The sequence below is a fragment of the Sorex araneus genome, chromosome 4, assembly GCF_027595985.1.
Source record: "Sorex araneus isolate mSorAra2 chromosome 4, mSorAra2.pri, whole genome shotgun sequence".
In the NCBI taxonomy this organism is placed as follows: Eukaryota; Metazoa; Chordata; class Mammalia; order Eulipotyphla; family Soricidae; genus Sorex; species Sorex araneus.
This window is the reverse complement of record NC_073305.1, coordinates 10,770,519-10,789,773: the sequence shown is the minus strand read 5'-3', so window position 1 is coordinate 10,789,773 and position 19,255 is coordinate 10,770,519. Positions and strand designations below refer to the sequence as shown.

Sequence of the window (19,255 nt, the reverse complement as noted above, 5' to 3'; positions counted from 1 at the left end):
GCTGGCAGGGGGGTTACTTCCACCAGTGCTCAGTGAGTGCCCTGGCGACCATGCAGTGCCGCGATCAATCAAACCAAGGTCAGCCGTGTGCACTCATGCATGCCGAGCGCCTTGCCCCGTGACGCCGTCCCAGCCTGTTTTTAAAGCCATGACTATATTTCCTTGCCAGTGTATACTGCTCTTCAGGACTCTGACATTGCATTTGCCATTGTGTAACAATTCCTCTGAGCATTTTTGTTTCTTCTCATTTTTTCTTAGAGAAAATTATTTAATGTTTATCGCCATCCATTTATCTGATCCTTTCCCTAAGATATAGTGGTTTGACATACCTAAAATTTGGTATTCATTGTTATACTGCCTTCAGGAAGTGTGTGTGCCTTAATATTTGTGTAGTTGGGGAATTCTATTTATGTAGTTGCCAATTGTTAATTTCTTAAATGGTTGCCAATTTAAATAGTGGGGAAATTTCAAATGTTGCCTTATTGTTCAGCATTTCCATTCCTTTGATGAATAGATTGAGAATAAAAGAACATTCACCGTGCATTCTTCCTTTTGTGAATGGACTCGTGCTTTTTTTTTTTTTTTTAAATTATTTTTGCTTTTTCGGTCACACCCGGCTATGCAAAGGGATTACTCCTGGCTCATGCACTCAGGAATTACTCCTGATGGTGCTCAGGGGACCTTATGGGATGCTGGGAACCGAACCCCGGTCGGCCGCGTGCAAGGCAAACACCCCACCCACTGTGCTATTGCTCCAGTCCCTCAGCTTATTTTTTGCTATTTGGGTCCCACCCATTGATGCTCAGGAGTTACCCTGGCTCTGCACTAAGGAATTACTCCCGGTGGTGCTTGGGGGACCTGATGGGATGCTAGGCTTCGAACCCAGGTTGCCCAGTGCCCGGCAAATGCCCTACCCACTGTACTGTCACTCTGGCCTGTGAAGTTTATTTGAACACCCATGAGTTTTACACGTTGTCTGGCAAGGCTGTCTTGGACTGGAGCGGTAGCGGGTAGGGTGCTTGCCTTGCCTGCTGCTGACTCCCTGACACCCCACGGGGTCCCCCAAGCACTGCTGGGGGTGACCTTCCCCGAAAGAAGAAAAAGAGAATATCTGTTCTTTTTCATGTTGCACACATTTGGCTTGTGACTCAAGTTTGGTTAATGGTGTGTTTTTATAGTATAGAAAACTTTGTTTTGTCAGATTTCTTGCTTTGTTTTCTGGGTTTCATATTACACGCATGTCTTTTCCATCATCACAAGGCAATAAAACGTAGTTTCTGTCGAGTGCGTGTGATCCCAGGGTCTTCCCAAGTGCCATCATCCCAGCATTTCACGGTAGTCACCCTTTCCTGACTCCAAGTGTTGTGGGGTTTTTGTGGGTTGTTTTTTTTTTTTTTTTAAGTCACACACTAATTTCCCACCTACAGGTATCTTTTTTTAACTTCTCTGTTTCCTTCTTTGTCTCTGGAGCAGTGTCACTGTTTGTTTCTGCTTTGTAATACATTACATATTACAAAGATAGGCCAGGCAGTTTCTTTTCTTCTTCTTTCTCTTTCCTCCTCTTTCTTTCGGGTTTGGATCATATCCAGCAGTGCTCAGCGGCATTCCTGGCTCCGTGCTCACGACCCCTCCTGGTGGTGCTAGAGACCAGACTGGGGTCAGCACCTTAACAAACCCCAACACCCCCCCCCTCCATCTCTCTGGTCCTTCTTCTGGTCCCCCCCCCCCCCCGCCCCTGTCCTCTCTTCCCCTCCCTTGCCTGTCAGTGCCCAGGGGCTACTCCCGGCTCTGTTCTTGGGTGTCCATTCTGACAGTGCTCAGAGAACCATGAAGTTGCCAGGGATGGAACTCGTGCACACTTCGACCTGTTCTGCTGTCTCTGGCCTGCCTCACTGTCCTTCATAGAACTCTGTTGAAGTTTGTCTCAAATACAGGTTTGCTTTGGGCTAAATTGCTGCTCTTTATAACCCTGGCCCTGGGCCCGACAGACTTGCTCATCAGGCCGTTTAGTGAGGCCTTTCCCAGGATGTCCTGGTGCAGGGAGATGCTAACTTCCAGATGATCTGGGAGAAATTACCCTTCTGTCGGTGGGTTTATGTAACGCTTACTCTGCCCCAGGCCCTGTGCAAAGCGGTAGTTGAACAAGTAGAAAATTCCTGATTCCCCCAAGGAGCCTTGGGCTTAATGGAGCAGTGTATGTATCTCTTAATTCTGGTATGTACCCCCGATGCCTTCCGTGCGTTGAAAGAGTCTGGAAAGCAAGTGTGTGTTTGTTACATCATGAAGCTTTTTAAAGCATTTCATATTTTCCTTTCTTGGGCATTTTCTTCCAGCATTTGAACTTTATCATCTCACCGTAGATGAACATTTATTCTTGCCAAATTGTACTCGTCAAGTAGGGGGTGATTAATAACGTGGAAAGGATCCCAGCTCGCGCGCATAAGCGTGCTTCTCGCCTAGTGGGGAGGAATGGCCACAGTGGCTTAGTGTCTTGCAAGCATGTGGTAACAGGTTCACATTCCTGGTGTCCCACATGCGCCGGAGTGCTGTCCTCAGGCCCTGCTCTCCGCCATCTCTGCCGTCTCTGGTAGCACGAGGGATCTCAGCTACACTGCAACCCCATGTGAAAGGGGTGCCATGCGGCACGAAGGAAGTGAGTTCCATGCCCAGAACTCACAAGCCCTGGCCAGCACGTTGGTGACACAGCTCAAGCCTGGTGGGGGGAGCTCTTGGGGGCGACCCCCGTCCGAGCACTGCATGTCGTCTGCCAGGCCGTGCCGCTGGGGTGGCTCCTGAGCAGAGCCAGGAATGCCCCTGAGCACCTCTGGGTGGGGCTCCAAACCCCCAGGCCCCTCTACAAGAGTGAAGACTGGTCCTATTTTCAGGATTTTTGAAAGCGCACTGGCAATTTGCATGTGGAAGGAACAATTGAATTTTAGGTATGAAGGTCAGGACTTCCTGCTCTCGGCTGGTTCTGCTTTTTCCTCCTTGCTGGCTTTGCACAGGTGAAGCTGGGCATTTCTGCGTGTGGCATGAAGTCCCCTCATTGCGGGATTCTCGGGGTCCTAGACCCGCTGCCCTTCTTCTCTAGAAGAGTGACCGTCCCCACCCTGGCCTCGTGCTGAGAGCTCTGGCCCACAGGCCCCTCCAGGGGGTCTTCCATGGCTTGTGATGGTTTGAGCCGTAATGTTGTCAGTGCTGCTGTGAAGGGGAGGCCGGACAGTTAGCCGAGTGGCAGGTGATGCTGTCCTTGGGCCGCCGGGGAGGCCTGAGTGGTGCCAGCCCCCGTGTGCGCACACCTAGTGCATGCCAGAGTTGGAGGAGGCGTTTTCTCTCTGCACTGCTGCGGTGAGAGCCCAGCTCTGTCAGTGAGACCTGTGCTGGGTGCTGCGCTCGGGAAATGGCTGAGGACTAAGGCAGTGCCTGTCCCCGAGGAACATTGCTCTTGGGCCATGTGGCATGCAGAGCGCCACCCACAAAGGGGTGACGAGAGCGGAACGTGAACACCCAGTGGGTGAACCAGCAAGGCACGGGACTGTCAGACTCTGAACACAGGTGGTTGCCAGGAGGAAGGGGATGGAGGAAAGGGTGGGCGGGGTGGGGAGGGCTGTGGGGAGTGTTGGATGGAAGGTTGGGGACAGCGGGGAGAGCGCTTGCCTTGCGTGCGCGGCTGACCTGGGTTTGATTCCTAGCATCCCATAGGGCCCCCGAGCCTGCCGAGAGGATTCCCAGGTGAGAGCCTGAGCAACGCTGGGTATGGCCCAAAAACAAAACAGAAAAACCAAATAACATGTGAGGGGCCATAAACCAGTCAGAAGCCAGTGTGATTGGGATTGGAAAAGCATGGTGTACCTAATGAAGGTTGATGGCAGACTTTCCTGCTCAGGACTTGCTCCCGGCTCTTGATCCTGCTCAGATCACTCCTAGCAGTGCTCAGGGGACTCTATATGGTGCCAGGGATTGAACCCGGATCAGCCACGTGCAAGGCAAGCGCCCTGCCCATTGTACTAGTGCTCCGGCCCGCCACCGTGATACTTTCAATAGGATTCAGTTTGATGGGAAAGTTTGGTTCTGGGCCCTGTGCTAGAAAGAAATCTAATAACAGCATTTCGGTTTTTTGTTGTTGTTGTTTTTGCTTTTGCTTTTTGGGTCACACCCGGCGATGCACAGGGGTTATTCCTAGCTCTGCACTCAGGAATTACTCCTGGCAGTGCTCAGGGGACCATATGGGATGCTGGGAATCGAACCCGGGTCGGCCGCGTGCAAGGCAAACGCCCTCCCCGCTGTGCTATCGCTCCAGCCCCTAGCATTTCGTTCTTTTGCTTTGGGGGCCACGCTACACCCGGCTCTGTTTGGGGGACTGCGCAGGGCCAGGGCCTGACAGAGGCTCCCTTCTTCGAAGCTTGGCCCTCCCCCGGGCCCCTTGAAGAAGGCACAGGTGTGGCTCTTGCTGGCCTGGTGTGAGGTGGTGGCTTTGGCTCTCAGGGCAAGGACGTCTTTTCAGGTAGGTGTCACACAACGAGCGGGCGTGGCCCAGTCGAGCAGAGTTGGTGAAAGAGGAAGCAGGGCTAGCTGCCCTGGAGGGCCTCACTGAAGGCGCGCAGGCAGCCTGGCGGCTTCAGTTCCAGCGGGACCAGTCGCAGGCGATTCAGAAGAGAAGGTCTCAGCCTCCCGTTCCCACTCACCAGCCTTCACCGGAGGGCCTGGACTCGCCTGGCCTCCCACTCTTTCTCGGGGGGCGGGGAGGACCACTCAGCTCTCCCCTGGACATCTGTTAGTGATCAGGCAGAAAGCACTCTCCTGAGCTGAGACCAGTGCCCCCTGGATCGGGCCAGACCCCACCAGGCCCTTACCAGGGGCAGGCTGCAGCACCCACCCTGAGCAGCACTGGTGGGAGCTGCTCGCGTGACCGTGGAACTGGAAGGGGTGGGCGCAGCCGACTGTTGAGACTCTGGGACGTGCTTGCACACGCCCTGTGTCCTGCACGGTGTGTTTCCGGTCTCTGAGCAGAGTCTTGTTCAGGGCTGGCCCTCACCAGCCGTCAGCGACCCCTGAGAGGCGGGAGAAGGCTTGTGTTTCTGGGTCTTGGGTTGGGTTTTTGGGGGGTTTCTTTGCAGCACAGGACAGCAGAGTCAGACGTCCTTTCTACACCTGTGAGGAAAAGCCCCGGGTCGGTTTCCAGGGTGTTTGCAGAGCACCGGGCAGGGTGCGAGTGAGGGGTGCAGACTGCATGCCCTTCCAGTGTGCCGCTGACCCAGTCGCCGACCTGAACACGCTCTGGATTCCGTTCTTTGGGGGGTTTCTGGAAGCTTCTTCACCTCAGCATCTTTACCATGAACTCCATCGTCTAACCCTTCTCCCTTTTCACAGAATGGGGTTCAGGGGCTGAAAATTCCACGCTACTAATTGTAACTTGATCTCTCTGGTGACCAGGAGCCCTTCGGGTCTTGTGATAATGAGAACAGATGTTCCCACCCCCCCAGGAACCATCTTGGTGTCCATGCTAAGGCCCAAGACCAAAGATACTCCTCGAGTTTTCAGTTTCTCTCCTGCGGTGCTGGCGGTGGAATCAAGGCCTCACATGTGCCGGGTGAGTGCCCGATGCTGAGCTCCGCCCCCGGCCCACCTCCTAGTCTTCACCTTTATAATTTAAAGGACTTTAGGAGACCTATGGCAGGGACTGGTGACAGGTCTAATACATTTTTTTAATCATAAACCACAGTATCACAAGAATGGGAGAAAATGCTTGTAAGTTGTCTGGTGAGAGAGTAAAAGTGAGAATTAGGGCTGTAGAAATAGCTCAAAAGGCTGCCGTGCTTTCATTGTGTGTGGAGCCCCAGGTTCAGTTCCCAGCACCCTGAGATCCCCCGGGCTCTGTAAGGTGTGGACACCCCCTGAAAAATATCCCACAGAATTGCAGTTACACTTAAGAAATAAGGGATGTGGCAGAACACTTGCTTTGCATGTGTAAGGGCCTGTGTTCAGTTTCCCAGCACTGTGTGCTCCCTCCAGCCCCCACCAAGAGCACCAGGTCACGAGTCACTCCCGGGCACTGCCAGATGTGGCCCCAGAGCTAGCAACAAGCTCTGACTCTGTTTAGTTTCTGGGCCGTTAAAAGATGTGTGTGTTGGGGCCGGAACGATAGTACAGCGGGAAGGGCATTTGCCTTGCATGCGGCCGACTCGGGTTCTATCCCCGGTACCTCACGTGGTCCCCCAGCACCGCTAGGAGTAATTCCTGAGTGCAGAGCCCGGAGTAACCCCTGAGCATCGCTGGGTGTGACCCCCCCCCAAAAAAAAAATTGTGTGTTGTGCTTTCTTCTCAGCGGTTTCCTCCTCCTCCTCCTGCCCCGTCTGTGACGTCGAGGCTGCCGGGCTTGCTCACTGGGCGGTGGTACTCACCGAGGGTTTTGTGCTCGCTGGGGTTGTGCCTCTTAGTTGCGACCGTGTGGTGTGGGCAGAACTTGCTTACGCTGCAGGGGTCTCAAACAGCAGGGCCACCACCAGGCTCCAGCTTCAGTCTCGGAGCCCCTTGCTGCTCCCCTAGCACTGAGACAAGCTCGAGAACATGCAGCGGAAAAACGCCCGACTCTGCTGGTCCTCAGAGAAACAGACTCAGCAGTGACGGCCACGGGAATCGTGCTGTGGCTTAGCGCACCTGTCTGGCCAGCGTGTGGCCGGGAGTTCAGACGACCGGTGTCCTGTCTGTGCTGAGGTGGCCCGGGCCACTCTGCGGGTTGGACTGGCAGCCCTGCCGGCTGTGATCCCCAGCACGCAGCCGATTTCCAGAACGCTGTGGCCAGTCTCCGCGTGCCTCAGCTCCGAGCGCGAGCCCTGGAGAGCAAGCGTCCGTGAGCATCACCCCCGCGAGGGGCCAGCACAGTGGTGAGAGAACGAGACGGGGGTGCTGGAGAGATTGGGCGAGGTCTCAGCGGGGACGGTGCTTGCCTTGCAGCTGTCCTGGGTTTGACACCCTGGCGCACCCCGTTAGGCCCCCGAGTACCACCAGGCATACAAACGAACCAAAAAGTGAAAGGAAAGCACAGTATTTCCATTAGGCCCTGGCAGTTCGGAAGATTGGGAAACATTCATAGACTGATGTTTATGGATTTTTATTCCCAGTGTTCAAAAGGTAGGAACCCTTCACGTGTTCCAGCCACAAATGGAGAAGCATGATGTGACTTACACGCGTGTGTTTCATGATTGGTGTTCAGCTGTGTGCAGCCGAAGTCGTGCTGAGTTCATGAAAATTTTGCTAAGTTAATTATAAAGTCAGTTATGAAGGGACAAATAACTGCGTGACCCCACTTACACAGGCTCTTCAGGGAAGGAAAGTTCATAGAGCTGTAAAGTCTTAGGGTGACCCAGGGCCATGGATTGGGGAGTCGTTGCTTCAGTTGGAGAGTTTCTGTTTACCACGATGAAAAAGTTCTGGGAGTAGATTGTGATGGGGATGGTTGTACCAGTGCAGGATTCCGGCAGATGGAAAATTCTGATAGTCTTTCTTCAAACAAACCCTGCCTCCAAAATAAAAGCCAAACTACCCTTTTTCAGGGCGTGGGGGGGATGCTCACTTGTGCGCATTCCTTGGGTGGAAAGGGTGCAGGTGCAAACATCAGGCAGCTTTGCTCTCGAGTAAAGGGGCTTCCGTTTTGAGAGAGGGAATTTCTCCATGGAGATGTCTTAGACAGCGAAAGAAAGTGTTTGCTAGCACTGAGGTCCCGTCAGTTCGGTACATCGGGTCTGTCGGGCTGGTAACCTTAGAACAGCAGTTTCCCAAGCTCCGGCACCGGCCAAATGCTCGAGACACAAGACTGGAACAAGGTGGTTGCTTCCTCCCGGATCGGGTTCGTGACATGGCGGGGGAGCAGATGTGCAGAGTCACAGGCATGGAGAACGGCAGGCTCCGACAGGGGTCACGCACACACGGTCCCTGGAGGGGCAAGAAGGGACTGGGGGACAGTGTGGACTGGTGGGGTGTGTAGTAGCAGCTTTGGTGGATAGGACATTGATATTACAGCTGCAGAAGAACAAGGTCAGCAGGGAAGGCTCCTCCCAGGGTCACACTTGGCACATACAGGACCCCGGACAATTGCGTATCCCTGCCGGGCAGGGGCTCCAAGCCTCTGCAGTGCTCCTGGGGCCTTCTCTGGAGGTCCTGTTTCCCTGGTGGCCAGCAGGAGCCACGGCTCGGTGTTCTTGGGAAATAGGCTATCTACCCGGACCTTCAGCCCTTGTGCCGGCAGGTCGCTGCTTGTTCTTGGGCTGTAGGAGCTCTTCAGAGTCTCAATCTTCGGGGGCCAGGTAGTGCCTCTGTTCAGTCGCCCGTCCAAGGAGGCACTGGGAACTAACCCTGGGCTCCTGGACACGGCGTGCACCCCAGCCTGCTGCGCTGCTCCACGGCTCTATTCTGAACCTGAGTCTCTCAGCAGGCCGGGGTTTAGCTCCCGGCACCACACGGTCCCCCAAGAGACCCTTGAGCATCATGGTGTGTGGCTTTACAACAGCAGCAGTGACAAGCCTGTGAGTGCCAGAGTGGAGTGGAGTGCAAGCTTAGCCCGCAGAGACCTGGGTTTGATCGCCAGCACCCTGGATCAGCTCCCCGGAATCCCTCGGGGAAGGAATACTTGCCTGGACTCTGCTCGGGCAGGAGTGTAGGGGCGAGGGAAGGCACCTGTAGTGATTCCGCCTCACGGTTCCTGCGCGGGTTGGGCCCGTCCTGGGGTCAGTGCGGGGCGGGGGAGCTGGGTTCCTCGGAGCTCCCGGAATGTGCAGGAGACTCCTCAGTGCCTCGGAGATCTCGGGGGCTTCCAGTGTATTCAAGGTCACCGAGACCATCCATTAAGGGGACCAAGAGGTGGTTTTTGTTTTTCCTTTTTGGGAAATACCCAACGATGCTCAGGGGCTCCTCCTCGCTCTGCACCCAAGAACTGCACCTGAGGGGGACCTTACAGGATGCTGAGGATTGAACCCGTGTCAGCTGCATGCAAGGCAAATGCCCTCCCTGCTGTACTATTGCTCCGGCCCCCAGGCGGTCTTTATTACATCAGCTGTTCCGATGGGTGGGTCTAAGCCAGGCAAGCACCCGAAACCTTTGGCAAAGCTCAGGGGTCCCAGAGCCTGTCCCATCATTACTTGCTTCATGCTCAAGCAATGCGGTGCTCACACACACATGATGGCATCATATCCACAGGGAGTTTCCTAAAATCAGCGTTTTCTTAGCTTGGAACAGGGACGTTTATCTAAGTATAGACAGACTGAGCATCCTTTTGTTTTGATTTGAACCACACCTGGTGGTGCTCAGGGGTTACTTCTGGCTCTGTACCGAGGAGTCACCACTCCTGGTGAGCTCAGGGGAATATATGGGATGCCAGGGGTTGAACCCGGATCAGCCGTGTGCAAGGCAAGCGCCTTACCTGCTATAGTGCCTCTCTGGGGTGGTATCTTTTATTTATTTTTTTTTCTTTTTGGGTCACACCTGGCGATGCACAGGGGTTACTCCTGGCTTTGCACTCAGGAATTACTCCTGACGGTGCTCAGGGGACCATATGGGATGCTGGGGATCGAACCCGGGTCGCCGAGTGCAAGGCAAACGCCCTACCCGCTGTGCTATCGCTCCAGCCCCTGGGGTGGTATCTTTTAAAACTTTTCCACCCACAAGCAAAATCATCTCTACACAATGCATGCTAAAGATCAGTTATAAAATTAAAAATGCGTCTTTTCCATCATAGCACTTTCTGTAGTCCTTACGTTTGTGTTCATCTATTAAAAGAAAAACATTCAAACTGGGGAGGCAGCTCGAGCGATAGAGCCTTTGCTTGTCGCATGGAAGGTCTGAGCTTGACCCCAGTGCCACATGCTCTCCCGCCCCCCACCAGGACCCCGGGGCGTGTGAGCCATAGGAAAAACCTTTCCCCCTTTGCTTGTCAACTGGTATTCTAAGACAGGATGCATTTAGTGTTTCCTCTAGTTACTGGATTTTAGAGTGATGGATTATTGTATAAATATTTATCTTTAATGATAATCCTGTTTGAATTCATGTTCTGTGACGTTCTTGGTAGCTGATTGGGTTTTGCGCCACCTCTAGCGGTGCCCGGAAGTTCGCTTGGTCCTAGTGTGCTGGGGCTCGACCCCGGGGCGACCATATGCAAAGCTGATGCTCTGTCCTCTCTCCAGACTCATTCCTGACATTTTTGTGGGGGCATAGCTGGCTGTGCTTGAGGAACTCCAGCTCTGTGCTTTGGGGGTGCCAGGAGGCCCTGCGGTGCTCGCAGTTGGACTCAGTGGGGCGTGTCCAAGGCTGGCGCCCTCCAGCGCCTCCACCCCCGTCCCAGCTCTCCAGCCCTGCCCGTTGCCAGTCCCGAAGGCAGAAAGGAAGGGAGCGGGCATGCCGGCAGCCTGCCGCCCGCCCCTGCCCCCGTTACACGCTGTGCTGGGTCCCCGGGAGACGGGTCTGTGAACTGGCTCATGTGCTGCCGCTGGCAGGTGTTGGGCAGACGCGCTTCCCGAGGGCGTCGTTCCCTCTGACCTGTGGGGCCCGTCCGTTCACGCTGACCTTTTGCTTCTGTGCGTGGCTCTGAGGGACCTGCGGAGGACATCGTGGTCTCTCTGTTTTCTCAGGTGTCCCTTGTGCGGTTTATTCTGGTCAGCAGGCTCTGTGGGTGCATGCGAGGCTGAGACGCTCGGGGCCCGAGAGGACAGCGGTGTCGTTGCGGTGCGGGAGAGTGGCATTGGGACGGGAGCGGTGGTGCAGCGAGTGTTCGCTTCGCACGCGCTGACCCTGGTTGATCCCGCACCCCACAACTCCCCCAAGCCCGCCAGGAGTAGCTTTGGGACACAGCTGACCCAGGTTTGAGTCCTGAGCACTGTCAGGTGGGAACTCAGAACAAAAACTAAACAAACCCAAAAAAGCAGAGTAGCACCGGCAGAATCAGAGATAGAAACTTCCAGGGTGCTCATTTTGCCGCTGGGGCCCCCCAGGGCAGACAAACCACACCTGTGGCAGCTGATGGGTCTGTTCCACGACTGCGCTGTCGCCGTGGGTACGTGATCTGCCGGGTCCTTTTCCTCCTGGGTCTCCCGGCTTACAAAGGGCTCCCACGTGCTGCTGGGGAGCCAGCTGGAAGCGCTTGGAATTGATGGGATGCGGCCGTTAGCCGCTGTTTCCGGGTAGGATTCTGATGACACATGCCGGGGATTGACCTTGGGTCGGCCGCATGCCAGGCAACGCTTCTCTGCTGGTTTGGGGTAGCCGGTATGGCTGAGGCGCTGATGTCACTCTGGTCTGGTTTAAATAGCTCCCAGGGACTTTGGCCTAGGCCCTTGTTTATTCCCTTCCTTTGGCACGGTTCTCCCAGCCCCAGGACCTTTTAAAATTGCTACCCTGATTGTCTCCCTTATCCACAAATACACCTGTGCGTCCTGCGGCTAACCTTGCCTGTGTCACCCCTCCCCCAGGGCATGGTCGAGACCACAGGCTCCCAGACTTAATTGTCCCACCGGCCCCTCCCCCCTCCTTACACCTGAAGCTGCTGTTGCCTCCGGGCCTGTCCTGCACCTCCTGGGGGCACTTCTGGAAACAAGGGTGGTCCTGATTGAGAAACCTGGACTGGGCCTGGCCTGGAGAGGTAGTAGAGGGCAGGGCTCAGTCTCTCTGATCCCTGAGCACAGCCTGGTATGCAACACACACCCCTTCCCCCCTCGCCCCATCCCCTAGGAAGAAAGAAAGGGGGAGAAGGGAAACGGAGGACGAGACTCAGCCGGGGTCACATTCTAGCGAAGCTTTTTGTTTGTTTGTTTTGTTTTTGTTTTTGTTTTTGGGTCACACCTGGCGATGCACAGGGGTTACTCCTGGCTCTTCACTCAGGAATTACTCCTGGCGGTGCTCAGGGGACCATATGGGATGCTGGGATTAGAACCCGGGTCGGCCGCGTGCAAGGCAAACGCCCTACCCGCTGTGCTATCGCTCCAGCCCCTCTAGCGAAGCTTTTATCTTACACTTTCTGGGAAGTTGCAGGGACACAGCTGGATGCTGCATGAATGTGAGTCCCCGTGGCCGGGAGACAGTTCATAGGTCTGAGCACATGCTTTGCATGCCGGGCCCCAGCGTCAGTGCTCGGCCCCAAGCACAGAAGCGATCCCTGTTTCAGAGCTGGAGTAGCCCTGGGTGCCACTGGGCCAGAACATATTTTAGTCTACTAAGCGTGCATTGGTATTTTCAATTCGCACGAAAGATGTGCATACCTTAACTTGGCGCAGGCGTGAGGGCGCGCGCTGGCAGCTGTGACGCCAGGGACTACTCAGCACAGGGTTCTCACTACCCTGCAGTCTGCTAGAAGTGCAGTAAAACAGACTTAATCAGAGAGATGAGAGAACATGACTCCCGAGAACTCATTATGGTTGCCTGTAAGGTGCTTTGGTTTTGTTCTGTCTCCTGGCCCCACTGTGTAATTACCTGAAGCGCTGGGCCGGTAAGGCGGTGATGTGTGGAGTTGCTGCTAGTGTAACCTGGAAGCCGGGGACAGTCCTGTCGGCCTGAGAGAGGACAGCAGGGAAGGTACTTGCCTGGCGCAGGACCAGCCAGGGGTTGACCCCACTCTGCAGTAGGCACCACCCCCCCCCCAGCCCACCGGGAGGGATCCTGGCCCTGAGATAGCCGCGTGTGGCTCTGACACCCCACTTCATTGCAAAAGTAGAATCTCGTGTGTGTTTAGTTGTTTGTTCTATTTGGGGGCCACATCCCATGGCGCTGGGGAGGGGGAGCGTTGGTGCCTGCACTCGAACCCGGGCCTCCCGGACGCAGGGCCCTGCTCCAGCCCTCCGCCACCCCCCGTCTCGTAGACCCCTTTTGAAGTAAGAGAATAGTCGGTTTCTGTGGACCAAACAGCCAGCCAGTAGCCGACACTCATGGACACCCGGCGAGTGTCTGAACTGGTTGGTGTGCTGACCCCTCGGTCACGGTGACCACTGGTGCTGAGAAAAGTGGAGGCATGTGACGGAGGTGATTGGTGATTGAGTCAGCCCGGAGTCAGGTCAGGCCATGGAGTATTTGCATCTGAAGTGGCCCGACCAGTATGGTAGGATCCTGGAGTCTCGGCTCACGTGCCGGCTCACGTGCCTGCTCACGTGCCTGCACCGTGGGGACGAGGATTCCAGCTAACACGCGGTGTAAGTCACAGCGACCCAGGCCCACTTCTCAGCTCTGGCTCTTTTTTTCTTGGGCCACACCCGGCAGTGCTCAGGGCTTACTCCTGGCTCTGTGCTCAGGGGTCACTCCTGGTGGGGCTGGAGGGACCATATGGGGTGCCCGGAATCAAACCCAGGTCGCCAAGTGCAAGGCCAAGAATCCTCCCGCGCTGCTCTCACTCAAGCCCCAGTTATTTTCATGTGTGGGCCTGAGGTGTGACTCTTCACTGCAGTGCTCACTAGCTGCAGCTCTGCCAATTGGGAGTATTTGGTCTTATCGCTGCTTTGTTTGTGCGTGTGGTGCTGGGAGCTGCAGTATGATTTTAGGGGCACGTGGTATTTAAGCACAGCCAGGCGGCCAGACCCCCTCCGGAGCTGGTATGTGAGTGTAACTGAAATCAGGAAGACAGAAACGCTCTGCCTGGCAGCTCTGCAAGCAACTCCGGCTGCAGCCAGGTGTAGATGAGCTCCTCTAAAGGGGTTACCTGAGGAGCGTGGGGTCACCCATCCTACAGCTGGCGGTGACAGGGAGGGGCGTGCGGTGCTGGGGACCCAGCTGTCTCCCTGGCCCGCCGGCTCTGGAGAAAATCCAGCATGGCTGGCTGTTGGGAGAATTCCCCTCCAAGGCCCCCCAAGGCCCCCGGCGGCTCTGGCTCTAGCCACAGGGCAGCACCTGCCGTGTACGTCGATGTGTCCAGCAGTCTTTAGTTTATCCCCACTTCCCCGAGCTGGGCAGGAAGGTGTTCACTGAGCCCTCACGTGCAGCAGCAGCATTACTGGGGGGGGGGGGCGCTGGGAGGAGTAGCCTCTGCCTTCGAGGATTTGGAAGTGGCGGCCACTTTGGTTCTGAAAAGCAGGCTCGCGTGTTGCGTGGTAGTGTCTCGTGTTGTGTGTTGCATGTTGCTTGGTTGCTCCAGACGGCGGCTAAGGCGGGCCGTGCTGAAGGCTCCCCTGAGCCGAGGTGTTGCTGGAGGTAGAATGCGGCAGGTTCGACTGGCTGCTCCCTCACACGGGCACCTGGACTGTCCAGACTGCCGGGGCTTAGCTCAGACTTCCAGCCTTGGCGAATCCAAACCCTCAGACCTGCTTCCACCTCCCAAACCCAAACCACCTCTTGGTCCAAACGATGCTTGCTGGTCACCATGACGACCATCTGACCCGTCACACCCTTGCTCCTCTTCATTTCACACCTTTCTTATTTTCACTGTGCTTCCTGGGAGCATTCTGAAGCTTTTGTTAGAGATTGAAAACAAGTAAAACATCCGGATCAAATTAGTTTCGACACACTGGACGCTCATTCTGGACCGTTAGCAGTTGCAGCTTGATTTCGACATCAGTCTTTGTGTTGGAAGGGTTGTCCCTGCTGCGTTACCTTAAAGCACTGTGTTTGTCCTGCCCTCATGGCCTGGGCCACCTCATTCCTGCCAGAGAGCAAACCTCCAGAAGGCAAGGTCGCTGTGTTCCTCTCTCTCCTGCCCTTCTATCTGGTGAATGGTGACATTCCAATTTTAGCTCAGGCATCTAGACACAGGTTACCAAATCCTGGCCAAGACCAGCATTCCCCCAGTTAACGCTGACATTTAAGATAGAAACGGTCTTCCTACAGCTGGGAAGCAGCGACCTGGGTTTGATCCCTGGGATCCCAGCGTGCCCCCCTACCCCGCTGCCAGTAAGATAGAAGCTGTCTGTTTGAGATAGATCCTAAGGATGGAGAGATAGTACAGTGGGCAGGGCACTGGCTTTGCATGCAGCCAACCTGGGTTAGATCCCTAGCACCCTAAATGGTCGCCTGAGCAGAGCCAGGAGTAAGCCTGAGCACCACCAGGCTCAAATAAAAAACAACCAAAAAAAAAAAGATTTGATTGCTGGAAAGATAGGCTAAGGGCTGGAGCGTTGCAACAGTCGGTGGTTGGTGTGTTTGCCTTGTATAAAGCCAATCTGATTTGATCCCACAATACCCCATATGGGCCTCCGCTAAGCACAGCCAGGTGTGGCACGCACACACACACACACTCACACACCCCTTTGCCTTTCGTTGTAGCCAGCCTGGTTCTATGTCCGTCACCATATATGGTCTCTCAGCACTGAATAATGCCTGGTGTTACCCAGACCACCTCCTCTCCCCAAAAGATTCAAGTGTAGATCACTCCATTTCCTCTAATCTTGGAGGAAGGGGAATATGGGAAAACCCGATGTTTTCCTGGTCTTGGGAAAACTATGACATAGACGTAGTTAAATGTGCATTGAATACGTACCAGAACCTTTCGTTTTGTTTGGGGGCCCACCCGGTGGTGCTCAGGGCTTACTCCTGGCTCTGTGCTCATGGGGATTGAACCTGGATCCTTGGCCTGCACCGCAAGTGACTACCCTCCGTACCATGGCTCTGGCCCAAAACAAACCGGATCCCGAGCCCCTTAATGCCCTGGGTCTCGAACTTTCCGGAGCACAGACTTTCAGCAAGGCAGAGTCTCCCCTTTGTCCTGCTGACGTCCCCGCCCCGTGTCCGCACAAGGACTCTCTCTGCAGAGTCCACTTGGGTCGGTCGGCACTTCTGGCATTGCAGTTGTTGGGTCCTCGTCTGTGTCCGGGTCTGTGCTTGTCGTTCCTCGACTTTTCTAGTATCGTCGTCTTTGAAAGTTCTTAGCATTAGCCAAATCATGTCCCTATGTGTCGAGGTCATTTCAAGCGTGTTTGGGGGCTGGGGTCCGGGGTTAAGGTGCTGGCCTTGCATGCTCCGACCCTGATTTGATCCTCTTCACCGGCATGACCACCACGTGTCGTGTTGGTGGCGGCCTTGGAGGCCACTGGCATCAGGGGCCCGAGCAGCCCTGCACTCTCAGGTCCAGATCAAACCCCCAGGCATCCTGAGCCCTGCTTGGGAGATGAAAACTCTAGCACCTGGGGAGGGTGCTAGCCTGGCTCACACCTGACCTGGGTTTGATCTCCGGCATCCCATGTGGCCCCCCAGCACCACCAGGAATAATCCCTGAGTTGCAGAGCCAGGATTGATCCCACTAAGTGGGATCGTCAGTGACTGAGCATAGCCAGGTGTGACCCCAGTACTTTTTTTTTTTTTTATAAGAAAAGGGAAAACCTTAGCATGTCTCGGTCAAACCCCATTCCTTTCCCCAACCCTCCTGAAAGACCCTTTGGTCACATTAGACACAAACCCCAGGGGCGTCCTTGGCACTTCCCTCATTTTCCACACCATTTCCTTGCGCCGTGTTGTCCATCTTTGCCCGAATCCTCAGACCTGTTTCCTCCGGCTCCAGCCTCTGTCGATGGTTCCTGCAGCCCGCCCTCCCCCTCATGGTTGCTGTGGTGACAGTCACACATGCTCGGTCATGGGACACCAGGGATCACACGCTCCATGGCGCCCAGGATCCCTCACAGCAGAGCCCGGACCCTGGGGCAGCGCCCGGGGCATTGGGCCGCCTCGGGGATCAGATGCGCGGCGCCAGGCTGGCAGGGCCTGAGGTTTTGCCCTTCCCAAGCAGAGAAGCATTCCCAGCCCCGAAGCCTCTCCGTGCTTTTGTTCCTGTGTTTCTCAGCACACCCCGCGGTGCTCAGGGGCCACTGCCTTGTGTTCCGGGTGGACACTGGGTCTCCTGCTCCAGCGCCCCGCACCTGTCACAGGCAGGCAGGGTGGTGACTGCCTCGACAGCCCCGCCCCGGCCGTGGAAAGCCCCGGCGAGCCAGCCTCCGTGCTCTCCCTCACAGCGCCACCTTCCCCGTCCCAGCTCCAGATTGTTGTTCTTCCTTCCTGGAAGAAGGCCGAGGCTGTTCTTCCTGCCAAGGAAACTCCGCTCTTTGCCCACCTGCAGATCCAGGTTCCTCGGCCCCTTCCTGGAGGGCTCGTCCCCTAACATTACCACCTGGGGTGGTAAGGGCCCTGCTGGGCATGGTTAGCCAGCCTTGGCACCCGAGTGATCCCTGCCCGGGCCTTTATCTCTCAGCCCTGGGTACTTACCAAGTGGGATTGTCAGTGACTGTCCAGGGCTCTCGGTCAGAAACAAACTGTTAGACCTTTGGGACAGCAGAAGAGAAAGCGGGGTTGAGAGTCTCAGTCAGGGACCTTCCAGCTCCTTACGGGGCGTCTCATTGGCTTGGTTTGCTTTAGTGGGGTGCAGGGGATTGAACCCAGATCCTTACATTTGTTTGTTTGTTTGGGGCCAGCCCAGCGATGCTCAAGGGTTACTCCGTGTGCGAGGGTTGCTCCCAGCTCCGCACTCAGGAGGTACTCCTGGCAGTGCTCCGGGGATGTGTGGGCTGTCGGGGATCAAGCCCTGGTTCGCCCCTGTGCTGTGCTCGGCCCCCAGGCCTTACTTTCGTGAGCTACCCCTCAGCCTCTCACTGAATGCTTACTGCAATGAAAGGATGTCCTTTCCTGTACTTCCCCAAGTGTCTGTTTGAAGGCTTCTAGTAGCTTCCACCTATTAACTTTCTTTCTGGATGTTGTTTCATTTTGAGGTGGAGGTAGGGGGTTCGAGCCACACCTGGGGTTCCTTGTGGACTTCCCGGCTTTGCAGTGCTGGGTCTAAACGGAGCTGCCTGCAAGGGAAACCCCGTATCCCCCCAGTACCTCTCTGACTCGCCTAGGTGTAGTAGGCTTCTGTTTGGGGGCCACGCCCAGTGATGCTCAGGGGTCATTCCTGGCTCTGTTCCCAGGGGTCACTGCTGGCAGGGGACCGCCTGAGGGGCCGGGCAAGGGCCCTACCCGCAGTACTGTTGCTCCAAGGCCCTGGAGGTTGTAGTTCCAAGTGAAGCGACAAACCAGCAGCTGATCTACTTATGTCATTTCTCAAAATTCTTAGGGGGAGCATCCGAGTCGGGCAATTTTAAGTCAATAAATCCCAGCATCCCTGAGGACTGGAGTCACTTTGGAGACGAGCCTCAGTGGAGCTGCTCCAGGGCGCTGCGATTCCGCGGTGGCCGCCGAGCCGAGCCCTGCTCACAGGCAGTGAGCCGGCGGGGCTGGCCCAGCGACCCCCGGGCAAGTGTGGCCCTCTTGACACAGAGGAGCCGGAGAGGACAGGGCAGAAGGGTCCTCTCTGCTGTGGGCCCCGCGGGGGCGGGAGCCTTGGGCCTGCAAGGAGGGGCGACTGCCCTGAGCCTGGCACCCTGCAGTCAGCTCCCTCTCACTGGGGTGAGATTGCGTAGAGGCACAGCTGTGTTGAGTGTAGGAATTTAGGGATTGCTCAGTAGAAGGTGCTGGAAACCTGGCAGGTGGTTTGAGAGAGCAGAACATGAAGAAGGGCCCGGACGGTAGTGGAGTAGTTCGGGTTCCTGCCTTGTGCATGGCCACCCGTGTCCAATCCCTGCCATCCCATATGGTCCCCTGAGCACTGCTGGGGGTGCCTCCCCCCGCTCGGAAAAGACAGATGAGTTGAGGCATCCAGAAAGTTAGCTCAGTGCTGTGCACGTGGAAGCCCCGGGCTGCCTGGTCCCCTGAGTACCAGCCAGGACCCAGCACCACTGGTTGTGGCCTTCTGTCAAGAAGCCTCACCCCATTCGTGCATCATCAGATTGTCCCCCGCCTCCCTCCTGAGGCCGGGCCCCCTCCCTGGGTACTTCTGGGTGTGTGTGGTGATAACCTTGACATTTTCTAGCCTGCACTTGTGTCGTTGGATCGTGGAATGTCCAGTCAGCTTCTGTGTTGGTCTGTTGCCCCCCCCCGCCTTTTTTTTTTTTTATCAGTGGGAAATTGTCTTACTGATTGAAATTACGACTTCAGTTTAAATTCCGTAGCTCTTGAAACGCAATTCAGTGATACCATTTTCTCTCACCTTTGCCCAGAGCTCAGACCTTGGAAGCCACGTCTAAGCATGTAACCCCAGCCAGTCGGCTGTTTCTTCTTATGGCAGAGTCTTTCGTGGATTTGCTAATTCTCTGTCTGATTAATTTTGGAGGGGCATGCCGTGGGGGAAGGGATGGACAACCCTCAGCTGTGCTCAGGGCTTATCCTGACTTCGCACGTATGAATCACTCCTGATGGGGCCATAAGGGGCGCCAGGATGATTGAACCCCGGTTGGCTGCACGCAAGGTCAGTGCCCTCCCCGCTGTCCTGTCT

At 55.7% G+C, this 19,255-nt stretch overlaps 1 protein-coding gene across 1 annotated transcript in view; it reads left to right on the top strand.

Moving 5' to 3' along the window:
* RAB7A (RAB7A, member RAS oncogene family) overlaps positions 1-19,255 on the top strand; it is a 50,181-nt gene that overhangs the window by 12,959 nt on the left and 17,967 nt on the right. The window lies entirely within an intron of this gene.